This window comes from Lissotriton vulgaris, chromosome 2_1 (genome assembly GCF_964263255.1).
Source record: "Lissotriton vulgaris chromosome 2_1, aLisVul1.2, whole genome shotgun sequence".
Classification (NCBI taxonomy): Eukaryota; Metazoa; Chordata; class Amphibia; order Caudata; family Salamandridae; genus Lissotriton; species Lissotriton vulgaris.
In genome coordinates, this window is record NC_141687.1 from 1,375,452,123 (window position 1) to 1,375,476,247 (window position 24,125).

Here is a 24,125-nt window from a genome sequence, read left to right on the forward strand (position 1 = left end):
CTCTTGAGCTTCGTGTTTCTTTGATGAATAGTAGTGTGGAGAGAAAGCACTTCAGATTATTTGATAAATGCATTAACATTGTACCCCAAACTGTGTTCCAAGTTTAACCTTGGGAGTGCAAGTAACTCCATCCTTCATTCTGAATTTATCATTGAAGGTAATGCATGTTCATTGAATGTAGAGAACTGCTGGTGTACTGCTGGTAACTGCCTCTTGTTTTTTTCAGTGCATTGAGTCATCAACAAACCAAAGGTTCTTGTCCAGTGCACATCTACCTTGCAAACGTAGAAGGATTCATAAGTGAAAGATCCTGTTACACAATATCAGACAGTAGCTGAGCAGATCCAGTACCACACATCCCTCTCTTCTTATCTTGGCCTGAACCCCCAGCCCTTGGGGGCTGGCAGTGATCTGAGGAATTTGGTCACTTGATCTTGCGCGCCTCTGAGAGGGGTAGGAGGTCCAGCATTCTCCAGTAATGTCTCAGCAGTGGGGACCAGGTGAGTGCATGATACTAACTGATTAGAGAATACACGTTGAAACTCCAGATGAGCATTTAAATCTGTACACACAAAAAAAAAGATGGGACGAGAGGTACAACTACTCAACATTCCTCATAAAATTGTAATGCTAACTAACTCACAGAACAAAGGAGAGAAGGAGGTACGACTAAAAATTGTATCACCCTCTCTGGAAACCCATATATGGATAAAACTTTCCCTCAGCCACTAAAAGTCGCATGTTTCATTGTAGGGTTGTCTACAACATGCCCTGCACAGCCAACACTTCTTTTATTTTTAAATAAACATTATAAGGGATACACTGTCTAATGTCTTATTAAAACTACCTTAGTAGTGAGCCTATATATTTTTTCTAGACCTCCTAGGCAGGGTTAAAAATGTTCCATGAGATGGTATTGGGTATTATTGCTCTGTCGTTTCTTGTGCTCTCAACATCTTTCGGCCAGTCATCTATCGGCACGCAGGGGTGTTTCCTTCATCACTACTAACATCACTACAGTCACTATCACCATTACTCTCTTCCACTAGTTAGTAAAACATGTGGAGATGTAATTTCATGCAGTGATCTTACTTGGCACCTCTGTTCTTGAAGCCAGGAATTTTCTGTAAGACAAATAACAGCAATATCATTCAAAGCCCACAAGATGGTGAGTATATAAGGTCCTCACAATCACACTGTGTCAATTGTGGTCAAATGCTACAATAATGAATCAAGTCATGCACAATAATCCCTTCTGTGAACAATATCACCATTTTAATCTGAAAATCCAAGCAGTACGCTTTACATTGGTGGGGTTAAAAAAAAAGTATCATTAGAATCACACCTATCACTCTGTTGGAAATGGGGTTTCTGGTTGTTAGAGTATGTACCATGAACAAGCAGGAACCACTGCTGTAGTGAGGGTAAGCTAGATACACACTAAAAGATAACCTAAGCTCATCCTGTGGTAGCTTGGCACATAGCAGTCAGGCTCATCTAAAGAGGCAAAATGTAAAATATTTGTGCAACACACACAGTAACACAATGAAAACATCACAAAAATACTCCACAAAGGATTAGAACAATAGATTCGATTTTTATGAGTAAAGCAAGACCAAAATGGCAAAAATCCAATAGGTGGAATCAGAGTTATGAATTTTTAAAGAATAAATCAAAATTCAGCACTAAAAAGAAAATAGTGCTTAGGGGTTACTTGAGGTTGCACTATTTCATGGTAAATCGAAAGCTTAGGCCAACCGTGCTGGAAGGCAGGTTGGCTACTGGATCCACGCAGGTCCCACTGAAAAAGTACCTTGAATAGAGGAAGTGCCGATGTTGAAGACTTGATGCGTGGATTCCAAAATGCGTATCAACCCCTTTAGGATGCAGGCGATGTATCGCCTTCGAGCTACGCTGTTGGTCATTGTTGAGCCATGCAGTCTGTCGAAGTGATGTCATTGATCATCTCTTGCGTTTAATGGCAATGCGTTGGTTTGTATTGGATCAAAGTTGTCACTACCTTGATTTGGATGCTTCTGCACAGCAAATGCTCACTTTAAAGGGCCGACAACTGGATTGGCACCACTTGGCAGAGCAGAACTGACAGATGTTGCAGGGTTAAAAGAAGTCTTCCATGGCCCTGAAACTTCAGAATAGGGTGCAGGCCAACAAGCCCTTGGAGTCACACTGGGTTCAAGTGAGATGGGTGCCATCCTTGTCCTCTGCAGGGCAGAGATCAGCAGGGCAACACAGCAAAGCATAAAGCAGTACTTCCAGAGCAGCAGTCAAGCAGAGTGGCAATCCTTGGAGCACAGCAGTCTTTACTCCTGGGAGAGTTCTTCACGGGCCCAATAGTGTACTCTCTTGGTAGGATCAGAGCCCCAGCACTTATCTTCAGTTGGGGCTTTGAAGTGGGGTTGACTTCAAAGAATGGTCTTTGAAGTGCACACAGGTCTTTTCTTCCCAGGCCTGGTTTCAGACTATCAGTAGGGTAATAGGTTCTTTGTGTTCGAAACGGGACACTGCCTATTCACGTGTAAGTATCAGTTCCCTCCCTCTCTTCTTGTTCAGGAAGAGCTATCAGAATGCAGATGATTCCAGGTGAGGTCTATCGCACTCACTCTTCCTGTGTTTGTGGCTGTCTAGAGAGACTGCAAAAGGGTAGCTCTCACCTACTCCAGATGTGTATTGGACACAGGCTGCAGGCACACAGAGCAGTAAGAGCAGAGAAATGCCCACTTTCTAAAACTAAAAGACACACAGTTGATGGACGGAATGCAGAACAAATCAAAACATTCACCCCTGGTCAAGAGTTCTGGGTTAAATCCATCATTATTTTGCTCACCATGCCACTCCAGTTTATCCCACGTTCTAAAACTGACATTTCTAAAATAGTAATTGTTAATCCAACTTTGCCATTAAAGAGGATTTATCACTTCCCTTCCGAAGATATAAAACATGATGAAAGTGCTCCTTTCTGATCTGGAATTACAGCTTAAAAGGGTATTAAGGAATTCCCAATGTAGGCCTATGAGAGGAGTAGGCCTCAAGTTGGTGAAATATGAATGTAGCTGTCTGTCACTACCAGGACATGCAAAACTTAAAACTACACTTCCTACCTTTTACTTACATAGCATCCTGCCCTATGGGCTACCTAGGGCCTACCATAGGGGGGGCATATGTGTAATAAAAGGTGAGTTTAAGGCTTGGCCACAAGTTTGAAATGCCAAATCGATGTGGCTGCACTGCACACACAGGACCTGCAATGGCATGCCTGAAACAGTTTTGAAAGGCTACTTGTGTGGGTGGCACAATCGGTGCTGCAGGCCCACTAGTAGCATTTAATTTACAGGTCCTGGTTATATGGTATACCACTTTACTAGGGTCTTACAAGTAAACTAAATATGACAATTGTGTATACACCAATGTTACCGTGTTTAGAAGAGAGAGCACATGCATTTTAGCACTGGTAAGATGCTCAGAGTCCTAAAGCTAACAAAAAAGTAGGCCAGAAAAAGAGGACAAGGAAGGCAAAAAGTTTGGGGTGACCCTTCAGAGAGGGCAACTTTTCACCACACTCCTTACCTTGGTAGGGGTGGGTGCATCACCCTGTAGTCACACCCTGTAGAAAGGGAGCCTGCCAAGACCTCTGTCAGCCTCGAGTGTGCCGAACCTCACGATACAGCGATTCACTTGCGTCTTGAAAGGCTTCAATTCGTACCAAGCAGCTAGTATAGTGCTGTTGGGAGCAGCTTTTCCTTCGACACCGCCCGCCCGCGCCACAGCAAGAGTTTAGCGGGCTAAAAGAGCACCCCCCCCCCCTCCCGCCACAAGGAAGAGATGCGGACTGCTGCACCGGTGAACTGGGCCAAGCCCTCGACAACATAGGTGACCAGAGGCACCGGGAGGGGGCAGAGAGATCACACGGCACTACTGGAGCATAGGAGGGCACCCCAGGCAGAGGCAGCCGAAGCTCTGGGAGCCTGACCAGACAACACCGCCCGCCCGCTCCACAGCAACAACGAGTCTAGCGCCACTACGCAGGATCACACAGGAGTGGAGCCCCGAACCAGGCATGTGAGTTCACGCACATACATGCAACTTGTCTCTGCAGAGCGAAAGGGACTGAGATACTGTTGGTTCAAATAACGGCAAATCAGATGGGACTGAGACACTCTGTGTACTAAAGCTATGCAAAAATCTGCTGACATACTCAAGAGGAACACAGAGACTTAAGGTATTTACTTCTCCCTCCCTCTGGCTCATTTTTTTTAAACTTTTTAAACTTTTTAAACTACCCCTTTGTTTAAAATGGCTGGAGCCATTAAACTGTAGCCATAAATCTCCGCCGGTACCTCTGTCCACGAGGCTCCTCAGCCTACTCCCACACACAGAGATAAGCATTCCTCACAGTGAGCCTTGAGCATTGCTGGCTCTAACAGGAAGTGCAATTCCTCCCCCTAATAGCAATTGACAGAGGACTAATAATTCTATCCCCACTGCTTGTATGAATGGGAAGGGAAGCAGCTCTTCCCTGCTATCTAAGCAACAGCAATAAACAGAGGACTACTATCTCTATCTCACCTAGATGGCGGCCATCTCTGACTAGTCTCTCTCCGGGGTGGGCTTCATTGTTTGAACTTTTTACCGAATACTTTGCTCTATTATGTATCTACACCTTCTCTGGTAAGAATGGCTGCCGGTTACTGCAGTACTATACTTCTACTTGCATTTTGAACTTTTTGTATTGCACAGATTGCTACCTCATATATGGAAAAATGTCTGCCTTTTATTGCAGTATTTTACTTATACCTGTACTTTGGTCATTTGTAATGCACAGATTGCTACCTCATATAACGTGTTTATTAACTAAGGTCAATGTTGATTCTTGATTTTTGATTTATTTTATCTTATTTTATCTTATTGTCTTATTACTGGATTACTACACTGTATGCATTGCTTTCACACTGCCATCGTATATTCTAGTGTTATATTGTTATTGCTGCAATATATATGCACATTTATGGGACTTAGTAACTCATTAGTAGTTTAGCCCTATTCTAGCCTGTACTTTATTGTATTTTTATTGTAGTGCTATACTGTTATTACTGCAATATGTATGCACATTTATGGGATTTAGTAACTCATTAGTAGTTTAGCTCTATTCTAGCCTGTATTTTATATGCGGCAAGCTGCACATATCTCACCTTTATCCCCATCATTCGCTGTCCGCTTCCGCATTTATTTATTTTCTTATTGGGTTTTCATTGTAAGCTACGTCACGATATTGCACTGATTATTACTACCTCATCCAACTCTCTCTGTCAGGCAAACTGCGCCCAGCCACTTTCTAAGCCTAGACTACATTGCTGCTACCTTGTACATTCTGATATGTAACTTAGCCTCCACCTAATAGGCCTTACCTCGCATAGCTGGTCACACGGTGTAAGCTGACTGCTACCTTGTATAAAGGATACATCTGATAAGATGCTCCCACGCACTGGCTGTTCGGGGATCACACTGACTTCCACCCCCTATATCTGTGCTCACTCACTAGTGTCCTCCTTGGCCCTGTAACTAGCGGCTGACAGCGTGTACTATCGCCCTAGTTCAGACACCTAACACCACAGCCTCTCTAAAATGGAGCTCAACGGCAAGCACACTTTTAGAATTAACTACCCCTCCACCCCTCTCTCCAAAAGTGCCACTAAACGTTTCAAACACAACTTCTTGAGGGCGCACCCGGAAACACCCTTTGCTGACACCTACTTCTCATCAGGCAATGGAGCCCTGAATACTGATTTCATCTTCCACACCTCACGCAGAGCCCAATGGAGAAAAACTTTCCTATCTCTACTCACAGTCTCCATCACCAAGAAAACAACCCATGGCTCAACTCTCACCATCACACCTTCCCACCTCTTCCCTGGCAGGTCTACCATTACAATCTATAATACCGGGATTGTCCTGATCCAAGCCACGGACAAGAACCTGGAACTACTAGACAACCTGTTCCCCAAGTTCAAAGAGCACCTCTCCAAACTGCGGACCCGAACCCAGAAGTCCGCCAGCACTATCCCCCCTGACCTCGTAGCCACCACCTACTACACCTCTACCACCAGTACCCCAGTAAATGGCCCACCCGCTGTTAAAGCACGCCACTCCCCAAGGACAGTCACGAATATCCCCACCGCACATACTAGTAGCCCCTCCAACAGGACACTTCTTATCCCCACACACACCCCCTCCATCCCTCTCCCCTCGGACAGACCATCCCCCACCCACAACACTCCACCATTAGAACAAGCCACCGCCCAAAGTTTATTCACCCCCTCCCATCTCCCCCTCGACAGACACCTCTCCCTCCCCATCTCTCTCTCCACTCCCACCCACGTGTCTCTCACACCCGACACAACAACTCCCACCCACAACACGCCTACATCTGCACACACCATCACTCGGAGTTTATCCACCCAACCACCCCATCCCCCCCATGGCAGACACCTCTCCCTTCCCCGCTCCCTCCCCACTCCCACTCATAACGTCATCCCCCTCCCAACACAAGATACAGAACATACCTCCTCACTTACCCTATCACCCCCCTCTCTCCCACCTCCTATTCTTAGCCCTCACTACCCTCCTGTCTCCCCCACTGTCTTCAACCTTCACTCACTCTTCTACTCACCTGTACCGCCTCCCACTGAAGTCACTATCTATGCTTCCCACCCTCCGCCTGCCTCACCTTCACCACTCACACCCCTCGCCCACAAACACGTCCACACCTTGAATACCATCCCACCCATTAGCACCGCGGAACACCTCATCAACCCTCTTGACTTGACCTTATCCACACTCCAACAAGTCAAGGAGGAAATTTTACAAATCAAAAAAGACATCCACGCAATCAAAGACCTTCTCTCCTCACAGCCCAGTCTACCTCCCACCATCCCACTACCCTACAAACGACGCACCCTTCCTACATACACTCGCCCCCGACGACACCAGCAATGGTCCACTATCCCCGTTCGCAATAACTCCCACCGCCCCCGTCGTGTTCTCAGCCCCTTGTCGGACCTCGACCTTTGCTCTCTCCTACGCTCTTATGGCCCAGGTCCGGTAAAAGGTTTTTCCAATTCGCACATCCCCATACCCACAATTCCCACAAACGCTCTGAGGCTCCCAACACTCAACAACAGAGGCTCCGTCCCTAACAACCTCAGGAAAGTTCCCCTCACACTAGAAAGCTCGACCACCCTTCTCTCTCCCAAACTCAAATGCATCCTACTAAACTGCAGATCGGCCCAGAGACATTCCTCCGACATCGCGGATCTTGTCTTAAATAGGGAGCTAGACCTAGCCTTTCTAACGGAAACGTGGCTCACTGAAGCCTCTACCCCGATTATGGACATACTAGTCCCCCCCAACTATCACATCATTAGGCTGGACAGGTCTCCTGGCAAGACGGGCGGGGGAATTGCATGCATTGTTAAGAGCAACCTCTCCGTTACTCAAGTCACCTCACCCTCCCTCTCCTCCTGTGAACTCCTCTGCCTAGACATCATCAGTGAGGGCAAACAAGTATGTACTCTACATCTCATTTATCACCCGCCTGGTGACAATCTCATATTCACCCAACAAGTCATGGACCTGATCACTTCCAACGCCGGTCGGCAGACCACTCAAGTCTACCTGGGTGACTTCAATCTCCACTGGAACGATCAGAAAGACACTTCAGTGAATAGTCTAAAAACTTTCCTCAATGCGCTTGACCTCACCCAATTATGCGATAAACCAACACACGACAGAGGCGCGATACTCGATCTCATCATTGCCAAAGAGAACGCTATTCAACTGGAAGCGATTCTACCCTGCGATTGGTCAGATCACCGCATTATCACCTTTTTTATCAACGAAAAAGTTAAACCTAACCCTACTCAACCAATCAAATCCAAAACATGGAAAAGGGATTTGAAGAATCTTAACCCCTCCACCCTACCTCCCCACATCGGCAACCTCCTCCTTCCCCCTTCAGGTGCCTCAGATGTTCAATCACTGACTGACCACTACCTTGACTCTATGAATACAATAGTCAATGAAGTCGCCCCTCTGCAACTGAAGAGAGTCTCCACCAAAATTTCTAACCCCTGGTATGATGACAGTCTCAATGACGAAAGGCGTAATATGCGAATGGCAGAGCGCACCTGGAGATCGGACCCTTCAGCACTGCATCTCAAAAAGCTCAAGAACAAGAGAAATGCCTACTTTAGGAAAATAAAGCGCACAAAGTCGGACTTCTTCAGCCGCCAGTTGGACCAAGCGAAGAATAGGCCAAGAAAACTGTTCGAGCTAATCAAGACCCAAACAAAGGCACAACCCACACAATCAAATAGCACAACAAATGACACTCCACACTGTGAAGCCTTCTCTGCTTTCTTTAAACATAAGACTGACAACATAAGAAATGACCTCATCATGGATGTAAATCGATACTCCAACTACACCAGAATGGCTGACACTCAACCTAAAAACAAGGCATCCTGGCAGTACTTCGACACCTACTCGGAAGAAGCTATACACAAACTGCTCTGCACTTTGAAGCCCTCTAATCACCACACAGACCCTCTACCTGCTAATGCTGTAAAAGACTTTATCCCCTTGCTCCTCCCTCTCTGGACCAAGATCATTAACAGCTCTTTGCAACAAGGACACATTCCAGACTCCCTTAAGGTGGGGCAAGTCACGCCTATACTCAAGAAACCTACAGCTGACCCGTCTGACCTAAACAATTATCGGCCCATCACCAATATCCCCACCCTGGCCAAACTGTTGGAGAAATGTGTCCAACTCCAACTAACAAAACACATTGATCAATTTGACCTCCTCAACCCTCATCAATCAGGTTTCAGAGCGAAACATAGCACGGAAACAGCTATGACACACATAATTGATGACGCCCTCCAAATTCTGGATCGTAATGAGTCCTGCCTCCTCATCCTTCTTGATCTCTCGTCAGCATTTGACACGGTCAAACATGAGAACTTGTTGGAGCTGCTAAGTACTAGGATGGGGCTATCGGGAACTGTTCTCAAATGGTTTTCGTCTTTCCTTCACAACCGGTCTCAGAGGTTCAAGATCGACAATGTACTATCTACACCTGTGCCTGCAGATCTAGGGGTTCCACAAGGATCCACCCTCTCTCCTACACTGTTCAACCTCGTTATGGAACCCCTCGCCACCTTGCTTCAAGCATCCAATGTTCAATTCCATATGTACGCTGATGACACACAACTCTACCTAAAGTTACAGTCCCCGGAAGATATCAAACAGCTGAATTCCACGCTTATTAACACCCAATCCTGGCTGGCCGATAATCACCTCAAACTGAATGCTCTAAAAACTGAGTTCCTACTCATCTCACCTCCGGCGAAAATCTCCACCACCCAAACCTGGCTCAACAACCTAACAGCACTCAATGTCCAACCTACCATCGTGGACTCGGCGAAATCCCTAGGCATCACACTCGACGCCAAGCTCGACATGCAGCAGCACGTCAGCAAAGCCACAAAAGCAGCTAATTTCCAAATTAACACGCTGAGGAAAATTAAACCCTTCCTCCCGGCCAAAGACTTCCAAACTGCTGTACAAGCTCTAGTCATCCCTCGAATAGACTACGGAATTGCGACCCTCAGCGGTCTCCCACAATCCACAACAGCACCCTTAAGAGCCTCCCTGAACGCTGCCGCGAGACTCATTACTGGCTCTAGAAAGCACTCGCACATATCCCCAGACCTAAAGTCTCTAAAATGGCTGCCTTTTGAAGCCAGAATACAGCTAAAAATTGCAACTATGACACACGCGGCCGTGCACCACAAGGCACCCAACTACCTCGCTCAAAAGCTGTCTATATCAGGAGGTTCGAGATCCAATAGGAGTGCTAAAAATCTACTCCTGAAACCTCGTAGATTTCGGAAAGCGAAAACTTACAAACGCTCCTTCTCTGGAATGGCACCCAGGATCTGGAATGCGCTCCCTCCTGAAACAAGGCTAATCACCTCCACTGCACTCTTCAAGAAAGAGGTGAAAACATTGCTTCTGGCCAAGATCTCCTGATCGCTACAGATGTTGGGTCAGAGACTCTGCATTGCTTGTACCGCTGCTCTGCATATCCCCTGGCACTATACTTGACTTGTTGGGGGCACTATTACGCTACTCTCTTACTACCGACCAAGATATGATACACGTTGGTTTACTGATCCACCTGTACGCCATTGTAGTCGGATCAATGACCTGTGCTGCTCTATACTACTCCCTTACCTTATCATATATGGATTGGTTTTATGTTTGTTTTTATCATCCATGTTATTACCATGTTACTTACCATGTTATTACCATGTTATTACCATGTTACTATGTTATTTACCTGATCATATATGGATTGGTTTTATGTTTGTTTCTATCATCCATGTTATTACCATGTCACTGACTATTATACTGTTCCCATTATCTCTGTTTACTCCTATTGCCCCTCCCTGTCTTTGTGAAGCGCTCTGATATCTGTAAGGATCCTGTTCGCGCTATATAAAACTTTGAATAAATAAATAAATAAATAAATCAGCTGCACTTTCAGTACTTGTAATTAATGCAGTCTACATCTGGCTATGTAAGGCATCTATTCTCATTGTGTAAAATGACATTGAAAAAAAAGAATAACCCGCTATTTAAAAAAATGCCCATTGTGACAGGTGAAGACAATACTGGGTATTATTAGTATAACTTGTCTTTAGGCTTCCTGGGATTCAGCTCTTCAAGCACAGTCCAAAGATTCCATATCTCACCACATTGCAAGTAATTATTGTACAACCGTTGTCACTTTAGGGTAAAGTATCGAATTAACTGCCATGAACGGTGCAGGACAAAGCTTTAAAGTAGGCCTGTTTCCTCTAAAACAAATCTCAGCCCCCTCGGGCACATACTCCATCAAAAGACCAAGATGGAAAATTGATCACACAAGTGTACCATAAGCCCACTGACAGAAATAATCTACAGTTGAATCAAAGTTTCCACCCAAGGCCCTAGAGACAAAAACTGCATTATGGACAGTTTCTGCATTTGCAGAAACTGTTCAGATATCAACAATTTTAACCGGGAGGCAGAAAAACTATGGGAGAGGCACAATCCTCATCAGGTGGTTTCATAAGCACATAAGAGAGCAAGAAACAACAATAGAGATGCTCTACCTGAGACCAATGATTGACCACAAATAGAAGTATCTGTGTAGCTACTTTTAGCACAGCCTCAAATCACATCATATGGACCGTTACTAAAATCTGGTGCATCTTGAATTCCAATGGTGTGGCACTATGACCACCTATGTTCAAATCGAAGAAGAGCACCAGTATCAGGAATATGTCTATCCAGAATAGGATAGGTCAAAGGTGGAGCCGAGAGTCTGGGATCTTCCCACTGTTGTGGGCCACAGTACGTGTGGCTTATGAAAAGTATTCCACCTCAGGAGGGCAATGAAAACTGTTGATATGTGTTTAAACTATCTGTGGGTTTTAACTAAATACATCACTTGTAACTCCATGAATGTCATATACCTAATTTCTTTGCCCCTGTAGTCTATTATATCTGGGTACGATGACAAGGAAGGTCAAGATAAGGGTTATGGAACACAAGAGCAATGTGAAGAGTAAAAAAAACATGGCAAAACTAGGTACACATTTTCTTGAGATGAACCATTCTGCCAATGATCTCATGTGGACAGTATTATACAAGCCCAATAGCCCTCACAATGTGAGAGATATTAAGAACTTTCTTTTCAAAGAAGAACCGAGATTGGTCTGAACAATGACATCTCCTGGCACCACCTCAAATGCATATGAGACATACATTATAGGTGCTACCCAATACACATACCTGAGGTTCAAGTGAGACATTTAGGTGTGAAAACATCTCTAGCCTTGGGTATTTATGGTAAAACCTCTACAGGATTGGCTTAATTCTCCTGGGACATCACATAAACATTTATACCCACTAGAGGTGTAAAGATACTCTTCATCAATCTGATCTGAGGTGAACATAAAAATCGATGGTGGCTAAAGGGATAATATTCCATAGTTTGAGCCATATCTATAAATATTATGTCTAACTCATGTTCCCACAAAGGTAGCAGTAGATGTGATTGAGGGTGTGGAATATGTGAATATAATGAGGGATCCCCAATCAGGGTTGGCTATATTCTACTGATATACTTCCTTCCCACATGCATACATATTTCCACATAATGTGTACAGATACGTCTAATTAATTTCATTTATAATTTTAGGAGAGTAGGATCTGCTTCTTATAGTTACCCCCACTTTTTGCTGATGTTTCACTGTTTTCGACTTAGTCTGACTGAGACCCTTCTATTCAGGACCCCAGCCTAGCTGCTTTCTCCCTAAATTGATTGCATGTACTTTAAGTAAACTCCAGATTGGATTCTGGGGCACTCTTATAAGTCCCTAGTATATGGTATACTAATTACCCAGGTCATAGGTACCCCAGAGGCCTCTCAGGGGCTGCAGCATGTATTATACCACCCCTGGGAGACCATTCAAAAGGACACACCAGGTCTGTTACTGCAGCATGTGTAAGGTAATGCATGCACCCCTTACTTAGGTATAGGTTCATTATATCTACCTTATATCACTGCATATATAAACCTATCAGTCACCCCTATGGCAGGCCTTATCAATCCTGAAGGCAGGGTGCTGGGTTTTGTGTGAGAGGGTGCCCCTGCATGGGGAGAGCCCCTCTGCAGCCTTCGGAATCTATTCTCTGGGGTTGTTCTTTGATGTAGCCAAACATATACTCTTAGGTGCATTATAACCTTGCGGTAATTGCTAACTTTAAAACGGCTGCAAAGAAACATGTTGTGTTTGGTGTCACACACCTTGGAATCATACCTCCTCACCAGTAACTGGCAGGAGAGGTATGATTCCACCCTCTTAGAGGGATAAATATGACAAACACTGGTACACCCGGTACCAGCTTTCTCGACCCTGGCATCACAAGATGGATGCTACCAGCCACAGACACTAGTCTGCCCTCCTGCTGCTGGACGAAACTCCAGCAGGGGAAGGCTTGACAATAGGTTTCCTGTCACAGGAAGTATAACCACCTCCCAGACAGGCTTTAGTGTATTGGGGCTGGGTGGGTGCACTCCGAAAGTGCTTTGATGTCTGCACTGGGGGCACATTTGATGTCCCTGTACATAGTCTAGCTCCAGTGCAGGGGCTACCAGCCCCTGCTCTGATGTGAAACTGGACAAAGGATATGGGTGTAGCCACCCCTCTGTCCTGACCCTCCCATAGGTGGGTCCCCAGAGTTTGTCTCACCCCTTCCTTGGGTATAAAGTAGGAATCCCTGACTACAGGACTTTAGATTTTACCTGGACTAAACTGTGCAACAGAAAACAAGTACTTTGACGATCTGCACAATGCTGGACGACTGAAGAAAGGAGTTACTCCCCTGCTAAGGAGGCACCACAATGCATCTGGCCGGTTTGCATCTCTGAAGCTCCTGAAGACTCCAAAGATTTCTGCAATACAGGAGGTGGGTTCCCGAGGTCTCCAAGGTTGATCTGCTCTCTCAGCAATTCTGAGGCCTGTATACCTCATGGGGACTGTGCAACCCAAACCCATGTGGACTGTGCTCTTTTGCAGCAGCATATGCTTTCCGGTGACCCCTGAGGCTGTGCGTTGGGCTACTTGTAGTCCTGACCCTGAGCAGGGTTTCCACCGAAGGTTACCAGCCTATACTCCACGAGTGTTCCGTGGGCTGGTATTTTGTGATTCCTCTTGAGGTCCCTTTGCGATGCCTGGTCCGCTGGCCTTTGGGTCCCTGTGGAGCTAACTTTAACTTTCCATGGGCTTTCCTGGTTGCTCCAGATGTGCCCCAACTGTCCATTGCTTGGTGAGTTCCCAGGACCTTGCTGGTCTTCAACGAAGCTTATTTCTTCTAACCGCATGGGTTGCAGTTGCCAAGGCTTGCTGGTGTTCCATCTGAACACTGACCCCCCAGCACTCGACATCCTTTCTGGGAAAGCTCACCTCCAGAATTTGGTCATAGTCGACGTCTCCTGGTCCCCGTGGCTGCAGAGTCAAGCATTGCGTGAACTCACCTGAAGCACCCAACATCAGTGAGCATTTGTCTACCGAGCCCCTGGTCACCCTGAAGTGACCCAGACTCTGTCCCCTCTACTTTCCGGTTCTTCTCATCTCTGATCCAGGCTTGGATCACACCAGACACTTTTCCTCTTCACAGCAGCAGCACTTTGCAGCATCACAGCATTGAAAAATACGAACATTCCCAACACCATTTGACACCTATGCACCCGGCTTCCCTGGGTTAGGTAACACGAGTACTCTGGTGCTCACTTGGGTGCTTGCCTTAGAACCTTCTAAGTTTGAAGGGGTTTGCTCAAAGTCCTCTCCTAAGTGTCTTTAATCTTAAAAAAATTCCAACCACAACTTTCCCATAGGATTGTATGGAGCTCGTGGCTATGTTCTCACACTGCACACGTCCCCCGTGGGTCCCCCGAGTCTTTACCTTGGGTGGTTCCTTGGGGTCCAAGCGATTCTACGTGCTCTAGGCACTGTGTCTAGTCAAGTCGTGGTTGTTATACCACTTTCTTAGTATATGGTTCGGTCTCCCCCTGGAGCCCGCTGTTTATTGTGCTATTTACTGTTGTTCTAGTACTGTAATATTGTGTGCCTTGTTCTCTAATCTCATAAAGAGGTTAGGAGATAGCGTTTAGTAATGAATACATATATTTTATATATACCTTGTGTGGTTCTCCTTTCATTTGGTCATTCAGGAGGTTATAATCTGGTAAACCAAGCTGTTTTACATTCCTTTGAGACTTAGCCTGAAGGCTGCTCTCCATAGCTACCTCTAGGATAGCTTTCAGTAAATGTTGTCTTTAACCTAATCATCAATAAGGGTTTCTTTGACTGGTACAAGGTGCCCACTATAACTAGTGGACAGCATATACCAGGCCAACTTCTCACAGTAATGATAACAATAAACAGAGAGGGTTGGAAAAACAGCAGGCCTCAGTCCATACAATATTACAAATCATTATGTTTTACGGACATTGCAAGAATGATAGCAGAAAATTTACATTGTGGAGAGTCTGCATAAGGCACATCTCTACAATTCAGCGCAAGCTATAAGCACGTTCTCCGATTGAGTTTCTGATCAGGTGAATGACTGAATAGCAATGAACATGGTCAGACGCACAAGCAGTGTTTGACAGTCAGGCGGGATAAGGGTCTAGTCTTTTGAAGAGCACATGTACGTAATCACACCACATAACAAGGAACCACAACAATAATCAATACAAATAGGGTGCTCCAAATCAGTAATAATGTTGAGCAGCCAATTCTGGAGGCTTCGGTCCCTTGATGAAGTAAGTGCGGCAGGGCTACGATTTGTCTGTTGTGGGGGTGAGATTTGTTTTATAGAAACTGCCTGCTTTAAAACTTTGCTCCACACCGTTGGAGACAGTTAATTTGATACTTTACACTGAAATGACTGAGGCAGCACAAGAATGACTTGCATTGCGGATGAGACATGGGGGCTTGGCACCATGCTCGAAAGGCTGAATCCCAGGAAACCTATGACAAGTTATACTATTATACAGTTATGCAGTATTGTTCACATCCATAACAATGGGCATTTAACCCTTTCCATGCTCATGACGAGCTCAGCTCGTCATGATGCACGGTTGAGCTGTGCTGATGACGAGCTGAGCTCGTCATGAACAATGGGAATCATCCAAGATCAGCACAGGAGGGGAAAACACCTAGCAGCGAAGGTGTTAAAGAAAAACTGGCAATACTTCTGGTTTAATTACATTTTGTTCAAATATAAAAGATGCCTTAAATAAACAGATTTAGGTTGAGGCAAGATGGCGGTCACGCCAGTGACCGAGTGAGACAGGCTGTGCACGCTCCCTGCTGCTAACCCCCTGTTGCACCTCCTGGCGGTTATCGTAGTAAAAAGCGACGCATGAATGCCGCATAAAGGCCGCAAGAGCATTGGGGAATGTTTTGGCTTCTGCATTACCTGTACCAGAAGGGATCCTTGTGGTCTCTGCGAGCCGAGTTTCACTGCAGATATTGGTGGAGTTTTGGAGTGCGTAGTTTTTGGCGGCGGCCAGAGGCAGAGGTGGCGGCAGCTGCCGTGGCTGTGACTCAGGTAGAGGGTCCACTGGAAATCCAGGACCGGAACGAGCAGTCGGAAATGGCACCCAAAAATGCCAAGGGCCCTAAGACTCGGGCAGCTGCCTCAGCCACTACAACCTCTCCTGTACATGGTTCAACCTCTGCTGGGAACGGACGAGCCGGTGCTGCTGGTATACGGCAGGAGAAGGTTGTCTCTCCAGTGGGGGCCACTCGAACTGGAGATAGCGTCACTGTGAAACTAAAAGTTCCCGGGATCTTCAAAAAGTTGCAAACGAAAGGTAAGAGCCTGGATACTGTCTCATCGGGGGGTTTGGCAACCTCACCATCTGCTAAGAATGTAGCAACATTACTGGCAACATTACCAGCACTATCAATTGACATATCTGTGCCTAGTACAAAACAAAATTCACCATCCTAGTTAATGCAGGAAGTGGCAACAGGGTTAACATTGAATGGAAAAATCTTTGTATGTTCCAGATTTAGGATGCAGTAGTGAAGGAGCTGGACTAGATACTTGTCCAAACTAAAAATCCCCTGGTGAGAATCACAATGACAATGTGGATATGGATATGGTGAATGAACTAGAATCAGCAGTTCTCTCTCAGCAGATACCAGGGGTTCCAGCTAATCCTCCAGGGGTTCTGCCCTTATCGTCGGCCAGTGGGAATTCTAGAGAGGTACAGCTAGAAATTAGAGATAGTATGGAAAATCCTGGTAGAGACGTGTTAAAAGATGTTGACTCTGGGGACTTGGGTGGAAAATGTTATTCAATGTCAGAGCCATCAAACTCCTTGGAGAATGAGATTGTTGGAGGTGATTGGGCAGATGATAGAAGTATGACTAGCTCAGTCCTACAGGATGATGATGAAATCAGTTTGGATGCTTCTGCTGATAAAGGAACAGTGCGGAAGGCAAGGGAAGTCTCCAATTCAGTGTCTAAGAAAGGACCCGATACACCTGGGTCATTAGTGTGGGATTATTCATTTTCATCACAACTTGGAGAGATGAATGGCGGTCCGGGTGGCTGCATTGGAGCAAATGGAGAAACTAACAATTCTGATATCTTGCCAAAGAAGGAGATCACCTTGTCTACTATCTACCAAGCCATAATGACACACCGAGAGGAGACTAAAGCAGAAGGATTGCATACACAGGGTGCAGTCCGCAAGCTTCAAAATATGGTGCGTCGTGTCGTCAAGATTTGTACAGAAATGTCTGCTAGGATTGGGGAAGCGGAGGCAAAAATCTCTATAATCGAGGATGAGATTGTGCATCAGAAAGTGAATGTAACTTCTCTGCACTCTATGAGAGATGATATTAACTGGAAGCTCATTGACTTAGAGAACCGTTCTAGAAGGAACAATTTACGGGTACTTGGTGTTCCGGAAGGAAAAGAAGGCAAAGATATTCAACAATTTATCATTGACTTATTTTCAGATGCCTTCCTTGAACTGAGTCAATGGAAGTGGGAAACTGAGATGCAGAGAGTACATAGATTCCCTTTTCATGTGCGGGGTGGCACAAGGGGGGTAGATAGTAAACCTAGGGCTATACTAATCTGCATAAATAATTTTCTGCTCCGGGAATCCTTGTATGACCTAGCAAGACCGGATCGGAAGAGAGGTGGGAAGGGTTGCAAATTTTTTGTGCGGCCAGATTTTGGTCAGGCCACAGTCCAACAGAGGTGGCAGTTGTGTCAGCTAATCCCTCTATTTCAAGCCGAAGGGCACAGGCCTCCCTACTTAATCCATCAAAACTTAAAATTATTCACAAATACAAAAAGCTTTTTTTTGTTTCTGAGATTGCCGCAAAGGAATTTCTGGGCACAATATAGAGGGAAGGCAGCGGTATAGTCAGTCTTAGGCTTTTTTCACGCCAGGGGGTAGGGGGTTTAGTAGAGTGTACACAATCCATTCTCTCCATCACCAACAGGGACAGCAAGGGTACAGTGAATACATTTCTTAAAATCATGTTTTTTTAAATATTGGAATACAGTTTATGGTTTGGGCAAAGCAAGCAAGGTACGCTTAAAGCAATTTTCTATAAGGATGGGTACATTCTCTGTGTGTTCATAGAATATCTGTGGTCTGAACGACAAAAAAAAGGGGGACCATGGCCCAGTTTCTAACTTCAATGCAGGTGGATCTGCTTTGTGTACAAGAGACTCACAGTGCATGGAACTATAGGAGATAGCTGAAGGATTTGGGCATGGAGCTTTTGGGTTGTACGCGGCAAGGTTCGACGATGAGAGGGGTAGCAATTTTGAAAAGATTTGGGTGAGGGGAGTGTAAACTTGTTAAGGAAGATCTTTGTGGGCGTTGGGTGATTATAGAATTATGGATAGAGGGCGTCCCAATGACGATCTGTTCAATATATGGTCCTAATCTGGATGATCCAGACATGCTAAACTTTTTGAGCATTGAGTTAGCGGCATGGCCATCTCCGCTGATCCTCTGTGGGGATTTTAATCTCCATTTGGTGGGCGGTTTTGATATAACAAAACGGGAAGAAAAATAAGGTTTTCAAAGCCACCAGAGGGCTTGTCAAGGAATTTGAGTTGGTGGATGTATGGTGGGTGAATAGTAAGGGAGCTTCTGGGGATACCTTTTATGCTGTATTTTTTTATACTAGCAGAGAAAGTAAGAAAGGCCAGGATTGATATTAAGCCCAAAATAGTATCAGATCATAATCCTATTGTGTTAGAATTAGATGTCAGCTGTAGATCGGTGTCAAGAGCTTGGACTTTTTAACGTAAATTGTTGTTTGATCCTATATATTGTGAAAAGATGTGCAAATGGATCTATGAAATTTTTAACAATAATCGGGGCTCAGCCTCAGATCCTACAGTTTGGGTTGCTTAAGGCGGGGGTCCGCGGGGAAACTTTAAGTTATTCTATCAATAAACAGCAAAAATGGTGGGGTGAAGTGCAGGAAGAGATGAATAAACTACGACTTTTAGAAATTGGGCTTATGGGGGCAGTTACTAATGGTCAAAATAATGAACAAATTTTAAGTGACATAGCTGTCCAGAAAATTAGGCTATATCAGAATTTTGCAACGAAATGAGCCACTAAAAATGCAACATATAGGTCTGAAGTGTAGGAAGTTGGCGAAAACTCTGGCCAGATATTGGCCAAAAAACTGCATCAGAAAGAGGTTGCCTATAGGATAAATAGGATTCAGGACGATCTTGGGCAGATTTGGGACAAGTCCGGTGAAGTGCTTGAGGTGTTTGGCACATTTTATCATCAGCTGTACACCGAGGATGATATTATTGGAGCTGAAGGGAAATTGGAGAAATTCTGTGATGATATCGAAATCCAAAAATTGTCACAGCTTCAAATGGAAAAAATGGATGTAGATAGTACCTGGGAGGAAGTGGAGGCAGCAATACCATTATTGGCTGCGGGCAAGGCGGTGGGACCCAATGGCATCCCTTTTGAGTTTCATAGGACTTTTCGGCAAGTTTTAAAATCAGAATATATGAACTTATTTCAGGCCGCGCAAAAGGAGATTGCACCAGTGTCTTGATGTAAGACTACTATTATTGTTTTCTTGAACATGGATAAGCCTGATCTCCTGCCCTCGTCATATAGACCGATCTCACTAACCAATTCCAATAGCAAAATCTATTCTAAGATTATTGCCATGCGCCTAGCTGGTGTTATCTCTGCGTTGGTTTCTAATCTTCAACACAGGTTTATCCCTGGCAGGGATACAGCAGACCATGAGATGCGTGTGATATCTTTTTTGGATTGGGCACAAGCAACCAATACCACATTGGGGGTAATAATGTTGGATGCCGAGAAGGCATTCAACAGCGTTTCCTGGCCGTACATGTGGGAGGTTTTAAGACTGAAGGGATTTGGCTACAAGATTCGGCAAGCAGTTAGGACATTATATTTGAATCCGGATGCCAATATCCGAATTTCTGGTCAAGAATCGGGTATATTTAAGATTGGTCGAAGTACACATCAAGGATAACCATGCTCACCATTATTATTTGCTTTATATATTGATTTATTTTGGGGGCGCTAGAGGGCACACTGCGGGATGGCTGCCTGCTGAGACAGCTCCGCCGGTCAGGCGAAATACTTGGCATTTTCAGTGGCTCTGCAGATACCAAAATAATATATCATGGCAGAAATAGAGATCGGAAATGACAGGGCTTCCAGTGTGTAACTTTAGAATTGATTTGGTCCTGTGATTGTGGAGAAACGGTGCCTGCGGATGACTAACTTTATGGGGATGGAGGCACACAACATGGCGGCGGCCCGAGACCTGATCTGCGGATAGGCGCTGGGAGTGGTGCTGCGACTGCCTCCCGGGCGTGTGAGCCGGCTCTTATGCGGCAGATATCTCTTGGCCGCTGCACTATATAGAAGGGAGGACTTTCAATATCAAAAGGCAGCGTCTGCATTAATGTCCGCTCCCGATGCTGCGGTACGGCTTGCCACTATAAAATGGCAGCCCAATAACCCCCAACTGCATCGAACTGCGAGAGCGTGAGAAGCTGGTGATGGTAGCGGCCTCACAGTGCAAGGAGGATTTTATTTCTGTGCTCAGTACTTTGCTGCTGTGAGCTGTTCTTGCATGCACTGATGGAGGCTGCAGTAAGTGGGCAGTCAGAGGTGATGGCGCATCAGTGTAACACAAAATGGCGGCGCCCTGTTCAGTAACTCAGCATTGATATCGGAGTCATTAGTGGATATGCACGACGGTGACAGCAAGACGGGAAGTTACTACTCTGAGCCAAGGATAGTGGCAGAGGCTCTCTGTATGGTACGGCTCATTTTGTGGTGCCTTTAACCGTGTTTCATTGATCCACCAGTTCTAAGATGGCGGCTGACAGATGAACCCCTTGCTGACTGTGGCCCACCACTGCTGCAATCATATCTGTGGCGTGGTGCAGTGAGAAGTGCACCTTCCTGTTGTCCTGGGAACATAGTGAGGTTATTTGCCTGCAGAGAGGGAGAGAGATAAGTCTTGGTTCGCCCTTGCTGCTGTAGATGGGAATAATAACACTTGAAGGACACAGCGCTACGACCCCTGCTGCACTGAGGCACTGCTATCTTGCTGTCATGATAGAGCCCACAGAAGTAGGTGGCATCATCTGGTTCAGCTAATGCGGGCTACCTACACAATACACAGGTACCGAACCCTGTACTTCTACCTCTCAGGGATGCGTTGGGGGTCCTCGTCGTTCTCTTTGGTGATCTGCTGATGGTCAGCACCTGCGGATGAGGTTAGAAGTCTGTATGCATATAGCGACGTGACCCTGTGGACTGTTCTGGATAACAGATGTCCTGCTGTTCCTATGCTGTTGCCATTGCTAGTCGTTCACCAGCTTAGCTGAACTGTTATACTATATGTAAGTAAACTAGATCTGAGATCGTGCTAACCCAACTGTGAGAGGAGAAATCGGCACATAGTACTGTCTTTGTACCGAGGAGCATTAGGCCGTCGCTTCTTGTAATCTGGGTCCCACCTGTCAGTGCCATGGGGAAGCCAGACAAACAACAATCTAAACTCTCCTTTGAATCGTGGAGACAAACGAAAGGTGCAACTGTGTATTCTGACACTGAACTTGAAACCAAATCTGCAACCAGAAACGCGATGGAAAATGTCCTTCCGGCGATACAAAAAAGTCTGCAAGATAATAATGGGAAGTTGGACACCCTCACTCAGCATGTTGACAACATGGCGGCGAAATTAGACAAGCAGGGGGAGCGGCTGGATGAAGCTGAGAACCGTATTGCGGCAATAGAGGATGAAGCTCATGCAACGACCAGTAAATGCACTGGTATGGAAAAGCTGCTGGAGGTCATTAAGAATAAGGCCGAGGACTTAGAAGCAAGATCTCATCGCAATAATATCCGAATTGCGGGTGTCCCCGAATGCACAAACACAGGTTCTAATAGTGGAGCGTGCCCATAGATCCTTAGCTCCACACCCACCACCGGGAGCACCTCCGCGACCTATAGTCGCACGGATACTCAACTATCGGGATAGGGATAGTGTATTGAAGTTGGCACGGGAAAGGCAGCAGGTGAATTATCAAGGCAACAAACTGGAATTCTACCCGCACTTCACAATGGCTGTACAATTGGCGCAAAAGGAAGTTGCGCCGGCCAAGAAGAAATTACGTGAGCTTGCTATAGAATAAGCAAAGCTCTACCCTGCTCGTCTGAAGGTGACATGGGAGGGACACTCCACAGTCCTACAGATGCTGAAAGCTGCTCAGGACTTCATCAAGAAAATTGTTAACAAACGCAAAGAGCAGAAAAGAGATGACCATCATCAGGACTCTGAATAGGCATTGATGGTGAAAGAGACGCTGTACAATCTGTATATTCCTTTTTGCCTTCTTATTTTTCTGCTCTCTGGGGGCACCTCACACGCACCTACCCGGATGGATCTCGCCTACTGTGACTACCCAGCATTGCTGATCAGAAGTGTCTGGTGAGGATGGACGTATGGTGGTAATGTATGCAATACCCTTGTCTCATTGGATATGGGTGGTTTTGACTATTGTATACCTGGCAGGAGCTGTGGAGATATTTTACTTCCTCTCTGGTGCTTGTGAAGTGGACATTCCACAAGCTATAGCACGCAGCACTGTGTCATTCATACAGCGGACTAGCTGATATCGGTAGCTCTTTGGATAATGGACTATATGGGCTCTTATGTTTTGTCTCCGGGAGGTTTATACGATTGGCTGTGTATTCCTAGCCCTTTCTCCGGGTGGTGGGGGGCTGTCCCATCTTTTTTTCATTTATTAATAAAGCTTTATTCGATTGTTGCAAATGTACAATCATAAAAGCACAAATTCAAAAATCTTTATTATAATACATTCAGTTAAACAAATGCTACCGAGGTAGCAGCTTTCATAATGTGCAAAAATACTATAATCGAGATGAACAAGGTTATTTCATAAAAATTTAAAAACCATTCACATAAAAATGTATAGGCCAACAGTATTACTTGTTCTTTTCCTTAGATAAAATACTTTCTTTAAAAACATGGCAAATCTCCATACTGCATGGTCATTTTCTAATTGCTGAAATCAGAACAACACTGTCTTTGTCCATAAGTTTTTACAAGCGGGACTAGCCACACTTTTCTCAGTTCAGAATAAAATTTGCAGAAAAAAAACAGATTGAATTGTGGACTGACATGATTGGTAATCACATGGACACAGTGCAAGATTTCTTGACCAGTCGTTCAATTTGGGCCACAAAACCATTCCGTGGAATATATTTAACCTACATCTAGTTAGTAACATTCTTTCAAACGTAGCAGGAACAAATGACAAATTTGGTTCCATTCCAAAAGTAGTTACAATAGTTTGATGCTGGTTAGCAGTAGGTTTAATGAGTTCGCTAGACAATCAAGCTCATCTAGCTTACCAAGCCCCCCCCTTTTTAATGTTTCCAGCAAGATTTTCTGCATGGAGCTTGGATTTGTAAAATACTTTATGTGGCCCAAATCGGTCATAAAATCCTGAATGTATCTGATCCATTGTATTTTTTGTGCTCCATCAAGTTTGAGGCAATCAGCAATGATATCTCTATTTAACTGTGTTTGTTCCTTGATCCAGATACTATGCCACAATAATATCGGTTCGATTTTAATTAAGTCGGATAGAAAAGGAAGGCCCAACTCTTTGTGGAAAATAAAAGCTGACGTACTCAGGGGAACAGACAATATAAATTATAAAAAGGAATTCTCCACTTGCTGCGTTGTTTTTGTTAGACCCCAAACCCCTGCTCCATACACCGTGGAGCTGATAAACCTCGCTTTGTAAATTTGGATCAGGTCCACAGAGGGTTTCCGGACCAGTTTCTTAGAAAACCCCATCAGGGCATTCGAAGTCCGGATAAGCGTCAG